Raw genomic sequence first — 17856 nt, 5'->3', positions numbered from 1 at the left:
CAGCCGGTTCTGGCTCCGTGGCATCAGAGCCAGACCGAAGCTCCTGCGGTGGAGGAGTGGGTCCAGCGCTCTAGAGAGACCTGGCGGGCAGTCCAGGCCTCTCTCAGGCAGGCCAGTGAGCGTCAGAAGAGGAGCGCTGACCGCCACCGCAGTGAGGCCCCTGTGTTCGCACCAGGGGACAGGGTCTGGCTCTCGACCCGAAACCTGCCCCTCCGCCTGCCCTGCCGGAAGCTGGGGCCGCAGTGTGTGGGGCCATTTAAAGTCCTGAGGAGGATAAACGAGGTGTGTTATAGATTACAACTCCCCTCTTATTATCGTATTAACCCCTCGTTTCATGTGTCTCTCCTCAGGCCGGTGGTAGCTGGTCCCCTTCAGGAAGGTGAGGTGCCGGAGGTCCCTCCGCCCCCTCTGGATATCGAGGGGTCCCCGGCGTACGCTGTACGAGCTATTCTGGACTCGAGACGCCGGGTGAGGGGCCTGCAGTACCTCGTTGACTGGGAGGGGTACGGTCCGGAGGAGAGGTGCTGGGTACCTGGGAAGGATATTTTAGATCCTTCCCTCTTGGCTGATTTCCACCGTCGCCACCCGGATTGTCCTGCGCCTCGCCCTCCGGGTCGTCCTCGAGGCCGGGGTCGGCGCGCTGCGGGAGCCGCGCGTCAGAGGGGGGGTACTGTCACGAATCCCGCCGAGGATGGTGCCTCTTCCTGTTCGGGCGGGGCTCGGCGGTCGTCGTCACCGGCCTACTAGCTGCCATCGTTTCTTTCGTTTTGGTTTCTGTTAATTTGGGCTGATTGGGTGCACCTGTTTTAGTTTAGGTTGGTTGGGTAGGCTATATAAGGTTAGGTAGCCCGCTGGCTGTTGTGCGGGCTTACTTACTGTTATGTTGGTGTAGGATCTTGTAGTGGATTTTGTTATTTTCCTCGGAACAGTTTAGTCTGGTGTTACTTGGACTTTTCTGATGTGCCCGTATGTGTTAGGGCAGGATTTCCCGTGCATTGGAAAATAAATCCACAAACCTTTATTTGCTCTCTGCGTTTGACTCCATTCCACCCAGCACTCCTAGTAGCTCTGACACCCGCTTGGAGTTTGCCAAAAGGCGCTTAAAGAACTCAGACCATGAGAAATAAGATTCTCTGGTCTGATGAAACCAAGATTGAACTCTTTGGCCTGAATGCCAAACTTCACGTCTGGAGGAAACCTGGCACCATCCCTACGGTAAAGCATGGTGGTGGCAGCGTCATGCTGTGGGGATGTTTTTCAGCGGCAGGAAAGGGGAGACTAGTCAGGATCGAGGGAAAGGTGAACGGAGCAAAGTACAGAGATATCCTTGATGAAAACGTGCTCCATAGGATACCCTTCCAACAAGACAATGAACCTAAACACACAACCAAGACAATGCAGGAGTGGCTTCAGGACAAGTCTCTGAATGTCCTTTAGTGGCCCAGCCAGAGCCCAGACTTGAACCTGATCAAACATCTCTGGAGAGACCTGAAAATAACTGTGCAGCAACGCTCCCCATCCAACCTGACAGAGCTTGAGAGGATCTGCAGAGAAAAATGGGAGAAACTCCCCAAATACAGGTGTGCCAAGCTTTTAGCGTCATACCCAATAAGTCTCGAGGCTGTAATTGCTGCCAAAGGTGCTTTAAGAAAGTACTGAGTAAAGGGTCTGAATACATATGTAAATGTAATATTTCAGTTCTTTATTTTTTATATATTTGCAAAACAAAATAGAAAAATTGTTTTTGCTTTGTCATTATGGGGTATGTTGTGTAGATTGATGAGTGAAAAAAAACTGTTTAATCCATTTTAGAATAAGGCTGTAACAAAATGTGGAAAAAGTCAGGGAGTCCGAATACTTTCCGAATGCACTGTATAACGTGGATAACAGCATATAGACAGAGACTGCCTGCAACACCGCCTCAATCCACATGGAGGAGCCCTAACTCAGTGCAGTGTAGGGCACTTGCTACTGCTATGTCGCATTGATGCAGCATCTTTCCTACAGGCTTAAAAGCAGGGCTACTCTCTGCAGAGCAAGCAGGTTTGGGAAATAAATAGATCTAGCAACAGTTTGCACAAAATCAGGCATCTAGTGTGCACTACTGCATCCATACGTCCCCTCCTCTTTTACATACTCACCTGCAGTAACCTGGCATTGCAACCCTGGCTTACGTCCCAAATGGCACCCTATCAAAAGTAGTGCACTATGTAGGGAATAGGGTTCCCTGCATACGCAACCCTGGTTGAACCATCATTCACCATCCAGCCAGGCTAAAGAAGCCATCCTCATGTCACAACTCTGACTGAACTGAACACACCCAGTCCGGACTCATTCCCTCTTCTGTTCTCTCTCTCGCTCTCTGTCTCCTCTCTCTCTCGCTCTCTCGCTCTCTCTCTCTCTCTCTCCTCTCTCCTCTCTCCTCTCTCCTCTCTCCAAGCACTTTTAAATCTTTCTTCACCTTAATAAGTGTTTGGTTTCTTGAACGAGTTTTATAAATGAGAATCAGGGATTTTAGTAGGTTTTAGGGAATGACAAGCTGACACCTTGGACAGGCTTGGAGTGCCGTAGAGAGGTATTACTGGCTCACAGTGCACATGGTGCAGTAATAGGAGATTCAATACTTTTTAGTAGGTCTTAGGAAATCTCTAGAGAGCCATAGACTAGAGGTTGCCAATCATTGGTTTTACAGGCCCGGTGCATGGCTTGTTTGTGTCAGAGAAGATGAAAAAAGCAGACAATCAGGAATCTTATGAGGAGTTAATGGGGGAATCTGCGATTGGTACATTCATTATTTATTTTTATTTTTTTGCAAAACCCTGGCAGGGTGGCGCTTTGTTATTGAGTGAACTGCAGATTGCCCCTTTAATGGGGGAATCACATCCTCACAGATGCACTGCCTGAGAATCAGGCAGATTTTCTGCTGAATCACTCAAATGGATCCTGGCAGTGGGCCAGAGCAGCCTCCTCTTGTCTCCGAGGGTGCATCCCAAATGGCACCCTATTCCCTTTAACGTGCACTACTTTTGACCAAGGATGTACCCTGAAGATGCTCTTTCATCAACAGCCCCCTTTCATCTGTTCCTGAGAACCCCCACTAAATCGTTATTACCGTTTTAAGTGTTCCCTGCATACAGTTCAGTAAGAGCTCTCTCTCACACGCACACACATATGCATAGACACACACACTAAGTGTTTAACCTCGCAGAGGTTTTCCAACCTTACTTGACCCCCCAGTACAAATGTAGTACCACCACCACCCACAGCCCATGGATGAGCATTATGCAAACTAAAACCAGGACATGGTAACTAAGCAAATAAATATTTGCTGCGGATGGTGATTTGTTTCCATGTGGGAACAGGGCAGAGCAGAGGTCACAGGAAGTGACTCTTCTTCCCTGTATCTCTGCTACGAGGCTTATGTCATCAGTAACGGCGATGCCACAAGAAACAATCTGGACGCAATTCCTGTTGCTTACAACAAAGTGGCATCTGGGTTGCTCTGTGTGGTATGTCATCCCCCTCCAATGGCTACAATGTTAGCAAACAATCGAGTAAAACAAGCTTATATTTTGGTTTATAATGGGGTAGTGTAACGGGTGACGCTCTCCTCATCCTCGGACGAGGTGAGGAGAGAAGGATCTTCAGACCAAAACGCAGGCTTAGGGGAATAAGCCATCTTTATTATAACAACGATAAAGATGGCAACACGAAACGAAACAAACACTTTCAAAACTACAAAATAACAAAACGACGTTGACGAGACCTGAACATAAACTTACATAACTAAACATAAACTTACGTACAGGAAACAGACGACATCGAAACGAAAACGAAACAAACAAACGCTACAGTCCCATGTGGTACGAACATAACATACGGACACAGGAGACAATCACCCACAAACAAACAGTGAGAATGCCCTACCTAAATATGACTCTTAATTAGAGGCAAACGCAAACCACCTGCCTCTAATCAAGAGCCATACCAGGCAAACCGAAACCAACATAGAAACAGATAACATAGAATGCCCACCCAACCTCACGTCCTGACCAACTAACACACAAAAACTAACATAAATAGGTCAGGAACGTGACAGTACCCCCCCCACAAGGTGCGAACTCCGGACGCACCAGCACAAAGTCTAGGGGAGGGTCTGGGTGGGCATCTAACCACGGTGGTGGCTCAGGCTCCGGGCGCGGTTCCCACCCCACCATAATCCATCCTAGCCTCCTCCCTCCAAGCATGTCCAACCTCTTTCTTCCCCCACAAAATCCTCTTAATAACACATCTAATAATGACAACACCGGGACAGAGAGATAAATCAAGAAAGAGGGATAGATAAGACTATAGAAATAGATGAAGATAGAGAGGGAGATTAGGATAGAGGGGCAACTCCGGACTGAAAGGCAGCTCCGGACAGAGAGACAGCTCTGGACTGATGGGCAGTTCTGGGTATCCAGCCTTTTCAGGCTGAAGGACAGCTCATGGCTGACTGACGAATCTCGATGCTCATGGCTGGCTGACGGCTCTCGACGCTCATGGCAGGCTGACGGCTCTCGACGCTCATGGCAGGCTGACGGCTCTCGACGCTCATGGCAGGCTGACGGCTCTCGACGCTCATGGCAGGCTGACGGCTCTCGACGCTCATGGCAGGCTGACGGCTCTCGACGCTCATGGCGCTCTGACGGCTCTCGACGCTCATGGCGCTCTGACGGCTCTGGCTGCTCATGGCGCTCTGACGGCTCTGGCTGCTCATGGCGCTCTGACGGCTCTGGCTGCTCATGGCGCTCTGACGGCTCTGGCTGCTCATGGCGCTCTGACGGCTCTGGCTGCTCATGGCGCTCTGACGGCTCTGGCTGCTCATGGCTCGCTGGCGGCTCTGGCAGATCCTGTCTGGTTGGCGGCTCTGGCAGATCCTGTCTGGTTGGCGGCTCTGGCAGATCCTGTCTGGTTGGCGGCTCTGGCAGATCCTGTCTGGTTGGCGGCTCTGGCAGATCCTGTCTGGTTGGCGGCTCTGGCAGATCCTGTCTGGCTGACGGCTCTAGCGGCTCCTGTCTGGCTGACGGCTCTAGCGGCTCCTGTCTGGCTGACGGCTCTAGCGGCTCCTGTCTGGCTGACGGCTCTAGCGGCTCCTGTCTGGCTGACGGGCGGCTTTGCAGGCTCATGGCAGACGGGCGGCTTTGCAGGCTCCTGGCAGACGGATGGCTCAGACGGCGCTGGGGAGACGGATGGCTCAGACGGCGCTGGGGAGACGGATGGCTCAGATGGCGCTGGGGAGACGGATGGCTCAGATGGCGCTGAGGAGACGGATGGCTCAGATGGCGCTGGGGAGACGGATGGCTCTGGCCGGATATGGCGCACTGTAGACCTGGTGCGTGGTGCCAGAACTGGAGGCACCGTGCTAATGACAAGCACCTTCCTACTAGTGCGGGGAGCAGGAACAGGGCACACTGTATTCTCAAAGCCTACTCTATCCCTGATGCGTGGTACCGGCACTGGTGACGCCGGGCTGAGGACAAGCACATCAGGATTAGTAGGGGGAGAATATACAGTGTGTACAGGGCTCTGGAGACGCACTGGTAGCTTAGTGCGTGGGGCCGGAACTGGAGGCACCGGGCTAGATACACGCACTACAGGGAGAGTGCGTGGAGGAGGAACAGGGCTCAGGATACGCACTGGTAGCCTAGTGCGTAGTGTATACACTGTAGGTACTAGGCTGGGGCGGGGAGGTGGTGCCGGAAATACCGGACCGTGGAGGCGTACTGGCACTCTTGAGCATTGAGCTTGCCCAACCTTACCTGGTTGAATGCTCCCGGTTGCCCGACCAGTGCGGGGAGGTGGAATAACCCGCACCGGCCTATGTAGGCGAACCGGAGAAACCATGCGTAAGGCCGGTGCCATGTATGCCGGCCCGAGGAGACGCACTGGAGACCAGACGCGTTGAGCCGGCCTCATGACACCTGGCTCAATACCCAATCTAGCCCTCCCAGTGCGGGGAGGTGGAATAACCCGCACCGGGCTATGCACTCGTACAGGAGACACCGTGCGCTCTACTGCGTAACACGGCGCCTGCCCGTACTCCCGCTCTCCACGGTAAGCCTGGGAAGTGGGCGCAGGTCTCCTACCTGCCCTTGGCCCACTATCTCCTAGCCCCCCCCCAAGAAATTTTTGGGAATTACTTACGGGCTTTTTCGGCTTCCGTGCCAGACGCGTTCCCTCATAGCTCCGGTTCCTCTCCCAGGTAGCCTCTGCTCTCCTCAATGCCTCCACCTGTTCCCATGGCTTTTCGGGCTTCCAGCCACGTCTCCTTGCTGCCTCCTCAAACCACCGTTCCTGGGCTTTAGCTGCCTCCCTCTCTTCCTGAGAACGGCGATCTTCTCCTGCCTTAGCCCAGGGACCTTCTCCATTCATTATCTGTTCCCATGTCCAGAAATCCTTGTTTTGTCCCTTACTCCGTTTCGTTTTCCCTTGCCGCTTGGTCTTAGCGTGTGGGTGGGTGATTCTGTAACGGGTGACGCTCTCCTCATCCTCGGACGAGGTGAGGAGAGAAGGATCTTCAGACCAAAACGCAGGCTTAGGGGAATAAGCCATCTTTATTATAACAACGATAAAGATGGCAACACGAAACGAAACAAACACTTTCAAAACTACAAAATAACAAAACGACGTTGACGAGACCTGAACATAAACTTACATAACTAAACATAAACTTACGTACAGGAAACAGACGACATCGAAACGAAAACGAAACAAACAAACGCTACAGTCCCATGTGGTACGAACATAACATACGGACACAGGAGACAATCACCCACAAACAAACAGTGAGAATGCCCTACCTAAATATGACTCTTAATTAGAGGCAAACGCAAACCACCTGCCTCTAATCAAGAGCCATACCAGGCAAACCGAAACCAACATAGAAACAGATAACATAGAATGCCCACCCAACCTCACGTCCTGACCAACTAACACACAAAAACTAACATAAATAGGTCAGGAACGTGACAGGTAGTCTCCCGCACGACAGTCGAAGTTAGGCTGCCTCAGAGGCTTTTAGAAATGATATTCTTCAAGAATCAATGGTTATATACACTGCTCAAAAAAATAAAGGGAACACTTAAACAACACAATGTAACTCCAAGTCAATCACACTTCTGTGAAATCAAACTGTCCACTTAGGAAGCAACACTGATTGACAATAAATTTCATATGCTGTTGTGCAAATGGAATAGACAAAAGGTGGAAATTATAGGCAATTAGCAAGACACCCCCCAAAACAGGAGTGATTCTGCAGGTGGTGACCACAGACCACTTCTCAGTTCCTATGCTTCCTGGCTGATGTTTTGGTCACTTTTGAATGCTGGCGGTGCTCTCACTCTAGTGGTAGCATGAGACGGAGTCTACAACCCACACAAGTGGCTCAGGTAGTGCAGTTCATCCAGGATGGCACATCAATGCGAACTGTGGCAAAAAGGTTTGCTGTGTCTGTCAGCGTAGTGTCCAGAGCATGCAGGCGATACCAGGAGACAGGCCAGTACATCAGGAGACGTGGAGGAGGCCGTAGGAGGGCAACAACCCAGCAGCAGGACCGGTACCTCCGCCTTAGTGCAAGGAGGTGCACTGCCAGCGCCCTGCAAAATGACCTCCAGCAGGCCACAAATGTGCATGTGTCTGCTCAAACGGTCAGAAACAGACTCCATGAGGGTGGTATGAGAGCCCGACGTCCACAGGTGGGGGTTGTGCTTACAGCCCAACACCGTGCAGGACGTTTGGCATTTGCCAGAGAACACCAAGATTGGCAAATTCGCCACTGGCGCCCTGTGCTCTTCACAGATGAAAGCAGGCTCACACTGAGCACATGAGCACATGTGACAGACGTGACAGAGTCTGAAGACGCCGTGGAGAACGTTCTGCTGCCTGCAACATCCTCCAGCATGACCGGTTTGGCGATGGGTCAGTCATGGTGTGGGGTGGCATTTCTTTGTGGGGCCGCACAGCACTCCATGTGCTCGCCAGAGGTAGCCTGACTGCCATTAGGTACCGAGATGAGATCCTCAGACCCCTTGTGAGACCATATGCTGACACATGCACATTTGTGGCCTGCTGGAGGTCATTTTGCAGGGCGCTGGCAGTGCACCTCCTTGCACTAAGGCGGAGGTACCGGTCCTGCTGCTGGGTTGTTGCCCTCCTACGGCCTCCTCCACGTCTCCTGATGTACTGGCCTGTCTCCTGGTAGCGCCTGCATGCTCTGGACACTACGCTGACAGACACAGCAAATCTTTTTGCCACAGTTCGCATTGATGTGCCATCCTGGATGAACTGCACTACCTGAGCCACTTGTGTGGGTTGTAGACTCCGTCTCATGCTACCACTAGAGTGAGAGCACCGCCAGCATTCAAAAGTGACCAAAACATCAGCCAGGAAGCATAGGAACTGAGAAGTGGTCTGTGGTCACCACCTGCAGAATCACTCCTGTTTTGGGGGGTGTCTTGCTAATTGCCTATAATTTCCACCTTTTGTCTATTCCATTTGCACAACAGCATGTGAAATTTATTGTCAATCAGTGTTGCTTCCTAAGTGGACAGTTTGATTTCACAGAATTGTGATTGACTTAGAGTTACATTGTGTTGTTTAAGTGTTCCCTTTATTTTTTTGAGCAGTGTATTAGGATGGAAGAATTGGATACCGAGATTTCTCGATCAAGCTCCTTCCCGTTACCCGATAAAAAAAATGAGTGGAATCTGGACCAATAATATAGGCTTCCAATTTCTATGGCGCACTAATGCAAAAATACAAAAATTGACATATCAACTATCTGGCTTCATTCATACATTAGACCAGTCATCACAACAGCCTACAAAATGTATGCTAGGCCTACTCAACATGAAGTGTCCAGTAGAAAACAGAAAACAATGCTTACTTGCATGACTTCTATAAATTGCATTGACGACTATCATGTGTAGGCTACACGCGACCTCTCGACGCAGTTAGGCAATCTCCAACTCACATTCACAAATACCCTAACTTTAGCTGTGTGGCTCTGGCAGTCCGAAATATGAACTGCGGCCCTAACGCTGCACCGCGGCGCTATCCATGGTGCTGAATCTAGCGCAGCATCGGATATGGCACAATAAACGGGTTATCATAAAGTAAAAACAGCCACAACCTTTCCAAATTCCCCTGATAGCCAGGTGAAACATGGGAGAGAAAACTGTCAAAGGTAGGCTAAAACGATTGTAATTTCCACTAGGCTGTAATAATTAATATTTTAACAGTCGGCCAACAGTAATTCATAGGCCATTACAACTAGGCTACATCAACGGAAGAGTGTGGTGACTTTGAGATAACTTTAAGTTGATTAAATTGCAGCAAATTCAACAAGAAACCGTTCGATTCCCTTGAAGCCTATATTGATCAATTTACAGTGGTACATTTTTTTCGCTGGTAGACCTATATGCTTTTAAATATGCCTACCATTTCCGGTTTGAACGGGAATATCCGGGATAACCGGGAGGGGCTTGCAATTTGGTAGATTCAACTCTTGTATATATAATTAATTTAACAGTAAAAAAAAATGTATGCACCAATTGCTGATTGACGCTTTAATCGCTACATTACCACCCCACTACACGCTCTCTACTCTCCAACATTGGAATGCACCATTTTAGCAGGAGGATACCCCTTCCCACTATTCTCATCTGGAGTGGAAACCCCCCAGTGTGTGTAAACTCTTCATGATTTGTCATCCTCTCAACAATACACCAAAGTTTTACTATCCAAAAATGGATTCCCCTTCAAAATCCTATTTTCCTAAAATGAACCCTTAACCTAACACTAACCTGAACCCTTACCTTAACCCCAAACACTCAATTCTGAAACTAAACTAAACCGAACCCTAACTCCTAACCCTAATTGTAACCCTAAGCCTAACCCCTAAGACTAAAATAGCCTTTTCCCTTGTGTGGACTGGCGAAAAGTCCCCACTTGTCTGAATTATCCTTGTTTTACTATCCTTGTGAGGACCTGGTAAAACCAAACCACACACACACATTCTATGTCAGAAACGTTGCCACAGCTGGTGTTTAAAAAAATCCAACACTGCTTAGTTAGTGGTGACAATGACAATCTCTGCCGCTGTCCTGTTTCTGTAACAGATCTTCCAAGGCTTAATATTCCTGAAAATGCCAGTCTGCCGTCCGGATACTTTAGACCCACAGAGATGCCACTGGCATGGGTGGCCGGCTCCAGCAAGTAAGTAGACGGCTGCAGTGCTGCCACCATGAATAAATTCTATTTTTACATTTGAGTCATTAAGCAGACATTCTACATTTTCTGACTTTTCTGTACTGGTCCCCCTGCAGGAATCGAACCAACAACCCTGGTGTTGCAAGTGCCATGCCCTACCAACTGAGTCACACACGGGATATGCATCATAATGCATTAAATATGCATATATATATTTTTTGCAGGGATTTATGAATAACTCATTAGAGGCCGATCTATGAATAAAGCCCTGGCCAACCACGATTAAATATTCACTGGATGAAGATACACAAGGGTGAAGGGAGAGCGAGAGAGAGGGGGGTGGAAAGAGAGAGAGAGAGAGGGGGGAGAGAAGGGGGGTGGAGAGAGAGAGAGGGACGAATAGAGAGAGAGCGAAGGCAAAGAGAGGTGTAGAGAGAAAGATAAGGGGGAGAAAACCACATGCTTTGGATTTTGAGGGAAGAGGAGAAGAAGTTCTTCAGGGAGGTTAGGGGCTGTGGAGAGAAAATCAGCAGGGAGGGTCCCACTTAAATGTACAATCTGCAATATTTACCTCTGCTCTCCGGCCACATCCCTCAGCATTATAGTGAAACAAGTGTCGGGCGGAGCTGCCGTTTGGCTGGAAGTAAAGATTGATGATTGTGGCTTTAAAGACTGCTTCAGAGGTGTGAGGAGAGCAGCAGAAGAACACTGCTCAAACATTTATAAGCTCTCTCTTTCCTTCCCTCCCTCTCTCTATATCTCTCTCTCCCGTCCTCCCTCACTCTCTATATATCGCACCCTACAGTGCATTTGGAAAGTATTCAGACCCTTTGACTTTTTCCACATTTTGTTAGCCTTTAAATTACATTTTTTCCTCATCAATCTACACATGCCTCCCGAGTGGCGCGATGGTCTAAGGCACTGCATCGCAGTGCTAGACGCGTCACTACAGATCCGGGTTCAATCCCGGGCTGTGTCGCCGGTGGCTGCGCCCGGGAGAGCCATGAGGCGGCGCACCGCCCAACGTCGTCCGGGTTAGGGGAGGGTTTGGCTGGCTGGGATGTCCTTGTCCCATGGCGCTCTAGCAACTCCTGCACGCTGAATTCGGTCGCCAGCTGTACGGTGTTTCCTCTGACATATTGGTGCGGCTGGCTTCCGAGTTAAGCGAGCAGTGTGTCAGGAAGCAGTGCGGCTTGGTGGCGTCGTGTTTCGGAGGACACATGGCTCTTGACCTTGGCCTCTCCTGAGTCCGTACGGGAGTAACAGCGATGGGACTACCAATTGGATATCATGAAAAAGGGGTAAAAAGTACCAAAAATCAAGACTTTTCCTAGAGCTGGCCGCCCGGCCAAATTGAGCAATCGGGAGAGAAAGGCCTTGGTCAGGGAGGTGACCAAGAACCAGATGGTCACTCTGATAGAGCTCCAGAGTTCCTCTGTGGAGATGGGAGAACTTTCAAGAAGGAAAACCATCTCTGCAGCACTCAACCAATCAGGCCTTTCTGGTAGAGTGGCCAGACAGAAGCCACTCCTCAATAAAAGGCACATGACCGCCCGCTTGGAGATTGCCAAAAGGCACCTAAAGACTCTCAGATCATGAGAAAACTAAATTGAACTCTTTGGCCTGAATGCCAAGTGTCATGGCTGGAGGAAACCTGGCACCATCCCTACAGTGAAGCATGGTGGTGGCAGCACCATGCTGTGGGGATGTTTTTCAGTGGCAGGGACTGGGAGACTGGTCAGGGTCGAGGAAAAGATGAACGGAGCAAAGAACAGAGAGTTCCTTGATGAAAACCTGTTCCAGAGCGCTCAGGACCTCAGACTGGGGGGCGAAGGTCCACCTTCCAACAGGACAGCGACCCTAAGAACAAAGCCAAGACAACGCAGGAGTGGCTTTGGGACAAGTCTCTGAAAGTCCTTGAGTGGCCCAGCCAGAGCCCAGACTTTAACCCGATTGAACATCTCTGGAGAGACCTGAAAATAGCTTGTAACGTCATACCCTGTCACGACTTCTGCCGAAGTCGTTGCCTCTCCTTGTCCGGGCGGTGTTCGGCGGTCGACTTCACCGGTCTTCTAGCCATCATCGATCCATTTTTCATTTTCCATTGGTTTTGTCTTGTCTTCCCACACACCTGTTGTCAATCCCATTTATTACCTGTTGTGTATTTAACCCTCTGTTTCCCTTCATGTGTTTGTCAGAGATTGTTCGTTGTCAAGTGTTGTGCTGTTTGTGTATAGGTGTGCGATGGGTCTTCGTACCCAGATTTTGTATGATATTTTTCCGTGAGTGCTATGGAGCTAATTACTGGGACTTTTATTAAAGTACTCCATGCTACACTCTATTTTGACTCTCCTGCGCCTGACTTCCTCTGCCACTTATACACGCCGCTGTGACAGAATCTCTGACCAAATATATATGAAGTCAGCAGGAGAGGACACGACGGCCATGGAGGTGGAAAAGCGAGGTTATGGAACAAGATAAGGAGATTGACTTTTGGGGGCCATCGTGGATCGTATAGTCCAGAATATGGATCGCTTGGAGAGACAGGGAGTTTCTCCAGCGCCTCCACTGCCACAACTGGGATTTACCGTTAACGCGTTTTCCCCACCTGAACCTAATAAAATCCGTTTACCCCTACCCACGGGTTACAACGGAGATACTGCTGGCTGCCAGGGTTTCCTCCTTAAACTGAACTTATATCTGGCCACGGTCTCCCCAGTACCATCCGACCGGGAGAAGAGTTCCGCCCTCGTCTCATGCCTCACCGGGAGAGCCAGGGAGTGGGCCAGCGCTGTGTGTAGAGAGGGTTAAATACACAACAGGTAATAAATGGGATTGACAACAGGTGTGTGGGAAGACAAGACAAAACCAATGGAAAATGAAAAATGGATCGATGATGGCTAGAAGACCGGTGAAGTCGACCGCCGAACACCGCCCGGACAAGGAGAGGCAACGACTTCGGCAGAAGTCGTGACATACCCAAGAAGTCTCGAGGCTGTAATTGCTGCCAAAGGTGCTTCAACAACGTACTGAGTAAAGGGTCTGAATACTTATATAAATGTTATATTTCATTAAAAAAATGTTTTTCTTTTTTAAAAAAAAATAGTTTTTGCTTTGTCATTATGGGGTATTAATAGTATGTAGATTGATGAGGGGGGGAAACAATTTAATCAGTTTTAGAATAAGGCTATAACGTAACTAAATGTGGAATAAATCAAGGGGTCTGAATAATATCTGAATACACTGTTTATCTCTCTCCCTTGCTCTCTCTTCACTGGGTTCTGGGTGTTTGCATGCAGCCAGTAGAGCTTGTGGCATGTTCCCTTATGTATCTGCTGACACCTGGTATACACAGGATGTGTCCCGAATAGCACGCTTTTCCCAATATAGTGCACCACTTTTAACCAGGGCTCATTGGACTTTAGTGAAAAGTAGCCCACTTTGTAGTGAATAGGATGCCATTTGGGGCACATACCCAGCCAGTCAAGACAACCCTGTATCTCATTTTTAAAGAGCTGGGTCTTCGCTTTTCAAGGATACCGCCGCCCTCTCTCTCCCTTCCACCTCTGGCATCTCTGTGTCTCTCTTTCATTCTGTTAGTTTTATCTTTACCTCACCTTTCCCCTAACTATCTCTGTCCCTGTCTCTCCCTTTCACCTTCTATCACCCCCCGTTCAGTCAGTCCCAGTCTCCCCTTTTCTCTATCAATCTATATCTCTCCCTCTCATCCCGGTCAGAGCCTGTAGCATGCACATACACACACACACACACACACACACACACACACACACACACACACACACACACACACACACACACACACACACACACACACACACACACACACACACACACACACACACACACACACACACACACACACACACACACACACACACACACACACACACACACACACTCTGCTCCCAGAGTAGTGGGTGTCTCCGGCAGGCAGGCTGGGGCATGCCGCCCAGGGGGACAGGGGAAGTGGGCACTAATGGCTGGCAGAGAGGATGAGGACTCTGTGTGGTAACAGTGTGTGTATTTGTGTGTGTGGGGGTGGGTAGTGTGGTAACAGAACAGTGGAAACCCTGGGACAAGGACTAGAACTATCCTGCAGCCAGACAGGTTATAAATAGACAGTGTTAGAGCCTAAAACTAGGAAACATTGGCACTGCACATGCACATACATACACACACATACACACAAACAAACACAGATCACAGAGAGAGAAAGATGTCAAAGGTCAGGTTGAATATAATCAGGCACACAGACACAGACACCCTTCAAACACTTACCCAGGGAGTTTGAATACAAATGCAGAGCACAAAGCCTCTTCAAATGCGCTTACTCCCGAGTGGGAAATGTGTTCAACTTTTACCTTATCTCACACACAGACACACTCAGAAAGATGTCAAAGGTCAGGTTGAAGATAATCAGAACTATATGTGGGCGGGGCTATAGCCAGTTGTTCTGTGTCCCAATAAAGAGTGGACTTACACACCAGTCTCTTTTACCAGTTCTTTAGGAGTGATGGGTTGACTCCCAAATGGCATCATATTCCCTATGTAGGGCCCAAAGTGCTCTGGACAAAAGTAGTGCACTATGAATAGGGTGCCATTTGCGACGCAGCAACAGTGCTCAGGAACAAACAGTTCTAATTCGTTCCCTACCCCTTCGGCCCTAACCCTCTTGGATGTTTGCAGTACAGAACTACAACCCTTCATTCTGTTTCTATGGTTTGCAGATCTGTAGTTGTCTCCACTGCAGCATCGAGAAAAGCACTGACTGAATTCACCTTTATCACGCTGTTATTTTATCTAACTTGAAATATAACAAAACATGTAGCCTATATTTATATGTATAGCACCGGTGCTAGGACACCAATAGGCCTAAGCAACAGTTGAGGAAAGAATGTAGGCTAAGGCATGTAGTCTAGCCCAGTGCTTAATTTGTACATTTGGAGGTGCGGGAACAAAAAGTTAGCCAGAGACGGGGGTGACCCCGGGTGCTCTAAGGTACCAGGAGGCGTGAAAACAAAATCCCCTTTATAATAAAGCATTGCATGCATTATCATGCTTTTGCGTACTGCCATAGATCAGTGAAGTAAAGGCCTTGCAGAAGTTGTACACATGGGGGGGGGGGGGGGGGGGGGGGGGGATTGTAGCCTTGATTTCGGGCAAATGTGGCCTTTATAAACGGATTTCATGCCATTCTACATAATATCAGATGACTGGAGACTTTAGAAGAATATGTTTGAATATCTCACAAATGATCACAATGACAGGCTATTTTGAAACGAACAAAATAAGAATCTGAGATCAATGAAAACGACCTTGTCTTCAATACATCAATAGTCTAGACCTAGGTGTATGGAGACAAACATATTGTACAATAATGAGGAGGAAATTATAGTCCTAAAAAAGCTTTCCAGTTTCACTGACTCACTCAATGACGCTCAGCTCACTCACCGACGATGGCCGATGCGCTCGTGCCAAAAGCTCTCTCTTGTTTACCTGGTAAACAAAAAAAATGCTGTTCGTTTGGTAGCCTACAGACAGAATAGTCTTCTCTTTTTAGCAGGATCCATTTGCTTTCCAACCTGTCTTTTCGTCGCGATCTTATTTGAAATATTACCAAAGGCCTGTTTTAGCTGCCTGACTGACACATTTGCCGCGTGTTCCCGACTGTAGGCATGCATCTTGATTGGGCTACACACAATCCACAGCTAGGACATTTTGTTAAATAAACTATTAATCATCTGTGGCTAATTATAGACCTACTACTGGTGTAATATTCGGAATAATTTCATTTATTTCTTAACAGACAGCAGTAATTCTATAACTTTGGCAAATAAAGTTTCAATTTATCATGGGTGCTGCGGCACCTCCAGAACCCTTCGCGCCGCTATGATTCTGTAAGGAAATAAATGACGAAGTGCAACGCTGTAGAGATGAGAGTTGCAGGCTCATGTCTATCAGAGTAGTGAGAGAGAGATCATAGAAAGTGAATCACATTGTAGTTTTGTGCGAGATACTGGCGCGCTTCTCTCTCTCCCCACAGCAATGGCCAAGCGTTGGTCTATAAAGGCTACAAAATTGCGCAAAGCATTTACCCCGGCCAGACCAACACTAAGCGCGCCAGGCACGTTTTCACATTACGTTTTTTAGGGGGCAGCCAGGAGAATTAGAGTCAACTTGCTTTCATTATAATTGTTACATTGCAAACAGTGGAAATAATTGTTAATTCCACGAGAGGTACCGGATCCTGGCAAATGGGTTCCGGAACGAAACAGTCCCAAATTGAGAGGTGCCGGATCCTGTTCCGACAGGTTCCGTCTCAAATGAACACTGGTCTAGCCTATCAAAGGTGGTGGTATATCCTATGAAGTTGATGCTGGTGTCAGATCAATCCGCACATGCTCAGAACTCCTTTCGTTCCATCTGCAGGTGGAGCTTCAGAGTTGGTGGAAAAAGGACGTTCCAACTCTGACGTCACCCCATTGAAGTAGACATATAGAAGGGTTAAGGTTAGGTAATGGTTACGATAAGGTTAGGGTAAGGTATTGATTAAGGGTTTAGGGTAGGGGCGTCCCAAGAATCCCGGATAGCAGTAACATTCAGTTAGGGTTAGGGTTACAGTATCATGCTGTGTAAAATGGCTGTTCTGGGGTGCGAGAAACCAGCGATATCTAGGCTATCGCAAAGGGATACTCTGCCGCGTGCGTATGTTTTGTGGTTTGCGCTACATGTCGACGACCTGTGTGTATGTGTGTGTGTGTGTGGGGGGGGGGGGGGGGGGGGATTCTAGTTTAAATCCATCCTATAAAAATGCATTTTCTTCAGCGTTAGGTTAAGTGAAACTTTATCCGTTGTGATAAGCCTATGTATTGCTTACGGGCGCAACATCGCATTCTGATCGATAAATCCAATGAGGCATAGGCCTATGGCCAGAATTAAATAGAACACTGAATTAATGTTAACAGCGAATTAGGCGATAGCCTATGTGAATTAATTACCGTTTATTAACAGTGAACGTAGCCTATATTATAATATAGCATAGGCTGTGACTGTGGCATAGCCTACAAAGTCAGAGAATTGTGTGAATTAATGAACGATGATACACCAAAACGCTATCGTAAGGAAACTGTCTGGAGAAAGAACGGGTGAGGCGAGAGTATGAAGCCGGGGAGGAATCACTGCAGTGCAGCAGAACTGTCAGTCAAGATGCCGGGGCTCGAAGGAGGCATACAGCCGGGAAGCGCCGCGGCAGTACCAGACTTTAACATAGGACACAGTCAGTCAGTTCCCCAACCATTCCCCGTACAAAGTCCAACCATCACCAAGTGCCCTTTATATATTTTGACGCATCAAAGCTCATGTGTCCTCATATGAACGTGTCTTATCCGTTCTGTAACGACGTGTCATTTCAGTCATCCAAGAAGAGGGTCTGGCGCAGCTCCCGCCGCAGGTGCACTGGTGCAGGCCGGGTTGTTTGGGGTGAGCTTCAAAGGGCCCCATTAGCCTACCGGTTCAGAAATACCCTTACGCAAGCCCACCCTCCCTGTCCCACTCATACACACGTGTAGAATTTCGCCGGAACAA

Source organism: Salvelinus fontinalis, chromosome 11, assembly GCF_029448725.1.
Source record: "Salvelinus fontinalis isolate EN_2023a chromosome 11, ASM2944872v1, whole genome shotgun sequence".
NCBI lineage: Eukaryota > Metazoa > Chordata > Actinopteri > Salmoniformes > Salmonidae > Salvelinus > Salvelinus fontinalis.
The sequence above is the reverse complement of the archived record's forward strand: the minus strand, read 5'-3'. Positions refer to the sequence as shown.